Source organism: Bufo gargarizans, chromosome 2, assembly GCF_014858855.1.
Source record: "Bufo gargarizans isolate SCDJY-AF-19 chromosome 2, ASM1485885v1, whole genome shotgun sequence".
NCBI lineage: Eukaryota > Metazoa > Chordata > Amphibia > Anura > Bufonidae > Bufo > Bufo gargarizans.
Genome location: NC_058081.1, coordinates 42,877,510 through 42,885,554, shown reverse-complemented (window position 1 = coordinate 42,885,554; position 8,045 = coordinate 42,877,510). Strand labels below are relative to the sequence as shown.

Sequence of the window (8,045 nt, the reverse complement as noted above, 5' to 3'; positions counted from 1 at the left end):
TTAATGATCAGTATGAACTAAGCTCTTTGGGTAACCCTGAGAAAGATAAAATTATGCAACATTTTAAAAGTAAAGATTTTATGTGATGTGCCATTCTGTAATAATGTACAAGCAAGTAAGACGTGGAAACTTTTTAATGTTTTTGGTCTAACAAATAGACAAAAAGACATTGTTTGGTTGTCATTACATGGCCGTCTCTGTTATATGGTAGAGGGATTCCAGTGACAGATAAATGTCCAAGAGTGGGTTGTGGAGGCATTGAGGACATTCAGCATGTTTTTTGGAGCTGTCCTTTTTCCAGACAATGTTTTAAGATGTTAGAAAGAATTTTTATAGCGCTTTTAGGTCTTTCCAATTTTTCTTTTGAATGTGTTTTAGTTGGTCAAGATCTTAAAGCCCCAAAAGACTCACTTTGCTCTTGCTATATATATGCTGTGAACTGTGAATAGTAATGCCTTCGAGTGCAATGTTTTGTTTTTTTCTAGTGTAATGCTTTAGTTTAAATGTCAGTTCTTGTTCCTCTGTCCATGGCATCTAGGATTGCTCCAAACAACATTTCATTGTATTGTACATTGTATTACATTGTATTGTACAGTGACAATAAAGGCATCTTATCTTATGTATTTATTGGATTATTTTTAGTATTTTTAAAGAAGTTTTATGGGATATAAGAAATCTTCTAGTTTTTAAGCATTTATCTCTTTCTCCTGAAGATTGCAGAAGGATTTTTTTTATCAAGATTGTTTACAGTTTATCTGGTTGACAAGAAAAGAAATGGAGAAGATAAGGCAGAGGATATTTGGAAGATTACGCAATGGAAAAGACTTCTTTGAGGTATCTTGACTAACAATTTTAGTTTAGAAATTTCCCGATGATGTTTTTTTAAGGCCTCGATATTGTGATTCATTTTGCTTGAAATGATGTGTGATTGTCTTTGAACTGAGGGAAAAAAATATATAAAAATCCAAGGCGTGATTATTGCTAGTTGAAAACTTTTCCCAGTACCCCGCCATGATGACTTGAAATACAGTCAGCATTGGCAATTTTTGATAGTCTCTGAGGAGACTGGATTATGCTGCAAAAACTAGAGAACTTGCTTGAGAAGCCTACCTAAGTAATTTATGCCTGTCATTGTGTATGACTACTTTATAGTATTTTTGTCCATCTGGGTGTCGAATTTCCTGTTGCATTGTTATAGGCATCCTAACGTCTCTACCAACTATACTATCAGCGCATTAAATGGTTATAAGGGTGCACTCACAGGTGGCATCTTTAGACTCCGGGTTTTGCCCTCAGATCTGCCAAGAGGTAGGGTGTCATGGCCAGAGAGGGTAATTACAAGCTCAAAAGTTCACGTAAATCCAGCTCAATAATTTGCCTTAGAAAGTGACGTCGTCTATATATCGTCTCCGTGACTTCAACAGCAGATTAATACAGGTTTTACTGAGCTATAATTACCTGCTTTTTCAAAACTTTATACAGAGGTTCATATAATATCTGGAAAGAGTGGTGCTGGAGGGCTAGAACCACTATGCTGCCCAACATGTTCTCACAGGTCAGTCACAGTTTGTATATCAAACTGGGGGCAGTGTTCTGTTCTAGATCTCGAACCCCTATTTGTAATTGACATGCTCCTCAGCTGATTTCCTGGTGCTATCACCAGAAAGTTACTGGTAATGTAATCCCCTAATACATATGTGAAAGTTCCCTTTATAATTCTAGGAAGCAGGTACTAGTGCACGGTATGGTAAAAGGTGGAACTATGAAAAGAAGGGAAACGCAGTCGGTCAGAAAGTCATGACTTCAATCACTCTGCAGAGAGCCTGGATAGCTCAGTCGGTAGAGCATCAGACTTTTAATCTGAGGGTCCAGAATTCAAGTCCCTGTTCGGCGTTAGCTTTTAGGATAAGAAATCAAACACGTTAAAAAAAAAACTCCAACACGTTATTGCCATGAAAGTTAGGTATATGAGGCAAAAGATCAAAAGTGATGAGAAAAATGAAGACTGCGAAAGTGACTAGGAAACTAGGTTGCATTGATCCACTCGGAGAACACCACAAAAGCTACCGTATTTTTTGTCCCATAAGATGTTATTTTTTCCCCCAAAAGTGGGGGAAAAGTGCCCCTGCGTCTTATGGGGCGAATGCTGGCAATTTACATTGCAGTCTGCGATGCTGCAGCATCGCAAACTGCGATGTATTAGTGAGGAGGGAGGAGGGTCTGTAGTCGGCGGGGAGAGCGGCGTGCAGTGCAGGCACTATATTCTGGCCCGCTGCTCAGTGTGCACTGTATTATGCCTAGTGTTAATCATAATATCTAAACTGCGCTCCCACTGCCCCCCATCTGTACCGTACTTACCAGTACACATGTCACACTTCGTCTCCTGTAGTAAGCACTAGCAGGCAGGCCGGGCTGCAGGCGGCCGTAACACTCTGAGGTCACGTGCCTGCTCCGCCTACTTTATGAATGAAGCAGGGGGAGCAGGCACGTGACCTCAGTGAGTTACGGCCACCTGCAGCCCGGCCTGCCTGCTAGCGCTTACTACAGGAGACGGAGTGTGACATGTGTATTGGTAAGTACGGTACAGATGGGCAGCAGGGGGAGCGCAGTTTAGATATTATGATTACGGTAACACTAGGTATAATACAGTACATACTGAGCGGTGGGGCTAGAGTACAGTGCCTGCACTGCCCGCCGCTTTCCCCGCCTACTACAGCCCCTCCTTAGGGATCTATGGATGGGATAATGATGGGGTGTCTGTGGATGGCATTATGATGGGGGGATCTGTGGATGGCATTATGATTGGGGGGTCTGTGGATGGGACTGTTATGGGGGGATCTGTGGATGACACATATAGCAGTGTCATCTTTAGATCCACTATCCCATAACAGTGCCATCCACAGATCCCCCCCAACATCATAATGCCATCCACAGATCCCCCAACCATCATAATGCCATCCACAGATCCCCCCCACCATCATAATGCCATCCACAGATCCCCCCACCAACATAATGCCATCAACAGATCCCCCCACCATCATAATGCCATCCACAGATCCCCCACCATCATAATGCCATCCACAGATCCCCCCACCATCATAATGCCATCCACAGATCCCCCCCCATCATAATGCCATCCACAGCTCCCCCATAACAGTGCCATCCACAGATCCCCCACATAACAGTGCCATCCACAAATCCCCCACCCCATAACAGTCCGCCATTAGTTCAAACCCACCAAAAGCACACCTTTTGGTTAAAAATATTTTTTTCTTATTTTCCTCCTCAAAAACCTACGTGCATCTTATGGGCCGGTGCATCTTATAGAACGAAAAATACGGTAATTTAGGAGCTAAATACTTGCCCCTTTGACCATTTTTCTTATGGGAAGATTTACAAAGAACCGATTACATCTTACAGATGATATGTCCTATGTGTACAATGATAACAATGGAGATTAATGTTTTAGATAGATAGAGGGTGGTGGGCCTAACCTGACTTAGGCAGTGGTGTCGCTAGAAGTAGGTACCACTGGCTCCCCAGGGAACGGCGACATTTAACTGTATCCATATCTACACTTTTTAGTGGCCGTTATGTATGTGGCGCTATTACTGTCAGGGGCACTATTTCCTTCTCATAATTAGTTTTGGCCACACTATGTGTGGCACTATCCACCGTGTGGTTCTAGTATTTTCAGGAAGGCTATCTAGGGAAACTACTAACAGAGCTAAAGTGGACAAATAAGTCAGTATTTTATGTCAATCTTCAGCTCCCTATAGCCCAGGGCAACAGCCCACCCACAATGTATGCATGAACTATTAGCATATCCATTCCCAGAATTCCCAGCTCTGCATTTACTGACTGCTGGGTGTCTCCACAGGTTTAATCACTACACTGTGTTAGCTTTTCTATGCCTCACTAGTAAAGTTTAGCGAACACCTGGATGTTCGGGTTCGAGAAGTTCGGCCGATCTTCCCGGAAATGTTCGGGTTCGGGATCCGAACTCGACCCGAACTTCGCCCCGAACCCGAACCCCATTGAAGTCAATGGGGACCCAAACTTTTTGGCACTAAAAAGGCTGTAAAACAGCCCAGGAAAGGGCTAGAGGGCTGCAAAAGGCAGCAAAATGTAGGTAAATCCCCTGCAAACAAATGTAGATAGGGAAATGAATAAAAAAAAAAAAAAATAAGTAAAAATTAACCAATATCAATTGGAGAGAGGTCCCATAGCAGAGAATCAGGCTTCATGTCACCTACCACTGGAACAGGCCACTGTCAGATATTTAGGCCCCGGCACCCAGACAGAGGAGAGGTTCATTCAACTTTGGGTTGCCCCGCAATATAATGGTAAAATTAAAAAAAGAGGATTGAATGAAGTGCCCTGGAGTACAAGAATATATTGTTAAGGGGAGGTAGTTATAAATGTCTAATCTGCACAAGGGATGGACAGGTCCTGTGGGATCCATGCCTGGTTCATTTTTATGAACGTCAGCTTGTCCACATTGGCTGTGGATAGGCGGCTGCGTTTGTCTGTAATGACGCCCCCTGCCATGCTGAATACACGTTCAGACAAAAGGCTGGCCGCCGGGCAGGTCAGCACCTTCAAGGCATGAAAGGCTAGCTCTGGCCACGTGGACAATTTGGAGACCCAGAAGTTGAATGGGTCCGAACCATCAGACTTAGACTTGGAGATGCACGGTAGCGTGTGAAGTTATTAAGGATGACCCTATCAGCACCTTCAATCTAATATACCCTTTTATGGATAGATTTAAACTTGGCCTGCTACAGCAGAAACCACTGATTTAGGGAATTGCTAAGTTGGGAATTGTATTTCAACCCAGAAAAAATATATCCTTTGCCAGACAGCAGACAGTATTACAATTGGCTAGCCACAGCTGAAACACCAGATTTAGGGTACTGCTATTTTGGCAATTGTATTTCACCCCTCAATAAAATAGCAAGCACAGCCAAGCCCCTGATGTAGGATATAGCAAAAAAAAAAAACACTATTGATGGTTAAATGTACTTGGTGGCAGCTTGTGCCGCCGATAACCCCAGAAAAAAGTGACTGAAAAATGCTCTGGGCAGCCTAAAAACAATGAGCAATTAAATAGCAGAGGTTGACTGATTCACAGCTGTAGATCGATCACTTCATTAAATGTTTTTGAAGAGTAAATCACTGCCTAATCTGGCCCTAACAGCAGCAGCTGCATCCTATCCCTACACTGATCAGAGCAGAGTGACGTGCGGCGCTATGTGACTCCAGCTTAAATAGAGGCTGGGTCACATGATGCACTGGCCAATCACAGCCATGCCAATAGTAGGTATGGCTGTGATGGCCTCTTAGGGCAAGTAGTTTGACGCTTGTTGATTGGCTGCTTTGCAGCCTTTCAAAAAGCGCCAAGAAAGCGCCGAACACTGAACCCGAATCCGGACTTTTGCAGCATGTAGTCGCTCATGTGTGCCAGGCTGCCCAGAGGTAAGGACAAGCTGTCCTCTGTGGGAGGCGTATCGTCATCGTCCTCCGTTTCCCCCCAGCCACGCACCAGTGATGGGCCCGAGCTGCGTTGGGTGCCACCCCGCTGTGAACATGCTTCATCCTCATCCTCCTCCACCTCCTCCTCATTCTTGTCCTCCTCGTCCTCCAGTAGTGGGCCCTGTCTGGCCACATTTGTACCTGGCTTCTGCTGTTGCAAAAAACCTCCCTCCGAGTCACTTCTAAGAGACTGGCCTGAAAGTGCTAAAAATGACCCCTCTTCCTCCTCCTCCTCCTGGGCCACCTCCTCTTCCATCATCGCCCTAAGTGTTTTCTCAAGGAGACATAGAAGTGGTATTGTAACGCTGATAACGGCATCATCGCCACTGGCCATGTTGGTGGAGTACTCGAAACAGCGCAACAGGGCACACAGGTATCGCATGGAGGCCCAGTCATTAGTGGTGAAGTGGTGCTGTTCCGCAGTGCGGCTGACCCGTGCGTGCTGCAGCTGAAACTCCACTCTGGCCTGCTGCTGCTCGCACAGTCTGTCCAGCACGTGCAAGGTGGAGTTCCACCTGGTGGGCATGTCGCATATGAGGCGGTGAGCGAGAAGGCCGAAGTTACACTGTAGTGCAGACAGGCGAGCAGCGGCAGGATGTGAACGCCGGAAGCGTTGTCAGGGTAGTTGTGAATGAACTTCTGCACCACCAAATTCAGCACATGCGCCAGGCAAGGCATGTGCGTCAAACCGGCTAGTCCCAGAGCTGCAACGAGATTTCGCCCATTATCGCACACCACCAGGCCGGGCTTGAGGCTCACCGGCAGCAACCACTCGTCGGTCTGTTGTTCAATACCCCGCCACAACTCCTGCGCGGTGGGGCCAAACATATGAGTTTCAGAATGGCCTGCTGACGTTTACCCCGGGCTGTGGTGAAGTTGGTGGTGAAGGTGTGTGGCTGACTGGATGAGCAGGTGGAAGAAGAGGAGGAGGAAGCCGAGTAGGAGGAGGAGGCTACAGGAGGCAAAGAATGTTGCCCTGCGATCGTTGGCGGCGGAAGGACGTGCGCCAAACAGCTCTCCGCCTGGGGCCCAGCCGCCACTACATTTACCCAGTGTGCAGTTAGGGAGATATAGCATCCCTGGCCGTGCTTACTAGTCCACTTATCTGTGGTTAGGTGGACCTTGCCACAGATGGCGTTGCGCAGTGCACACTTGATTTTATCGGATACTTGGTTGTGCAGGGAAGGCACGGCTCTCTTGGAGAAGTAGTGGCGACTGGGAACAACATACTGTGGGACAGCAAGCGACATGAGCTGTTTGAAGCTGTCTGTGTCCACCAGCCTGAATGACAGCATTTCATAGGCCAGTAGTTTAGAAATGTTGGCATTCAGGGCCAGGGATCGAGAGTGGCTCGGTGGGAATTTACGCTTTCTCTCAAATGTTTGTGAGATGGAGAGCTGAACGCTGCCGTGTGACATGGTGGAGATGCTTGGTGACGGAGGTGGTGGTGTTGGTGATACATCCCCTGTTTGTTGGGCGGCAGGTGCCAACGTTCCTCCAGAGGCGGAGGAAGAGGCCGAGGCAGCAGCAGAAGAGGTAGCAGGGGGAGCCTGAGTGAGTTTCCTTGTTTTTAAGGTGTTTACTCCACTGCAGTTCATGCTTTGCATGCAGGTGCCTGGTAAGGTTCAGAGCGTTAATGCCTCGCTTCAGGCTCTGATGGCACAGCGTGCAAACCACTCGGGTCTTGTCGTCAGCACATTGTTTGAAGAACTGCCACGCCAGGGAACTCCTTGAAGCTGCCTTTGGGGTGCTCGGTCCCAGATAGCGGTGGCTAGTAGCAGGCGGACTCTCTTGGCGGCGGGTATTCTGCTTTTGCCCACTGCTCCCTCTTTTGCTACGCTGTTGGCTCGGTCTCACCACTGCCTCTTCCTCCGAACTCTGAAAGTCAGTGGCACGACCTTCATTCCATGTGGGGTCTAGGACCTCATCGTTCCCTGCATCGTCTTCCACCCAGTCTTCCTCCCTGATCTCCTGTTCAGTCTGCACACTGCAGAAAGACGCAGCAGTTGGCACCTGTGTTTCAACATCAGAGACATGCTGAGGTGGTATTCCCATGTCCTCATCATCAGGAAACATAAGTGGTTGTGCGTTAGTGCATTCTATGTCTTCCACCGCTGGGGAAGGTCTAGGTGGATACCCTTGGGAAACCATGCCAGCAGAGTCTTCAAACAGCATAAGAGACTGCTGCATAAGTCAAGGCTCAGACAGTTTCCCTGATATGCATGGGGGTGATGTGACAGACTAATGGGCTTAGTTTTCAGGCGCCATCTGTGCGCTTTCTGCAGAAGACTGGGTGGGAGATAATGTGAACGTGCTGGATCCACTGTCGGCCACCCAATTGACTAATGCCTGTACCTGCTCAGGCCTTACCATCCTTAGAACGGCAGTGGTCCCCACCAAATATCGCTGTAAATTCTGGCGTCTACTGGGACCTGAGGTAGTTGGTACACTAGGACTTGTGGCTGTCGCAGAACGGCCACGTCCTCTCCCAGCACCAGAGGGTCCACTAA

At 47.2% G+C, this 8,045-nt stretch overlaps 2 non-coding genes across 2 annotated transcripts; both read left to right on the top strand.

Annotated features, from left to right (window-relative positions):
• The first annotated feature begins 930 nt into the window (after window positions 1-930).
• Window positions 931-1,065, top strand: LOC122929792. The gene has a single exon (XR_006388013.1). It is a non-coding gene; the product is annotated as a U4 spliceosomal RNA (small nuclear RNA).
• A 756-nt stretch (window positions 1,066-1,821) lies between these two features.
• Window positions 1,822-1,899, top strand: TRNAK-UUU. Its single transcript has one exon. It is a non-coding gene; the product is annotated as a tRNA-Lys (tRNA).
• Window positions 1,900-8,045: the final 6,146 nt, after the last annotated feature.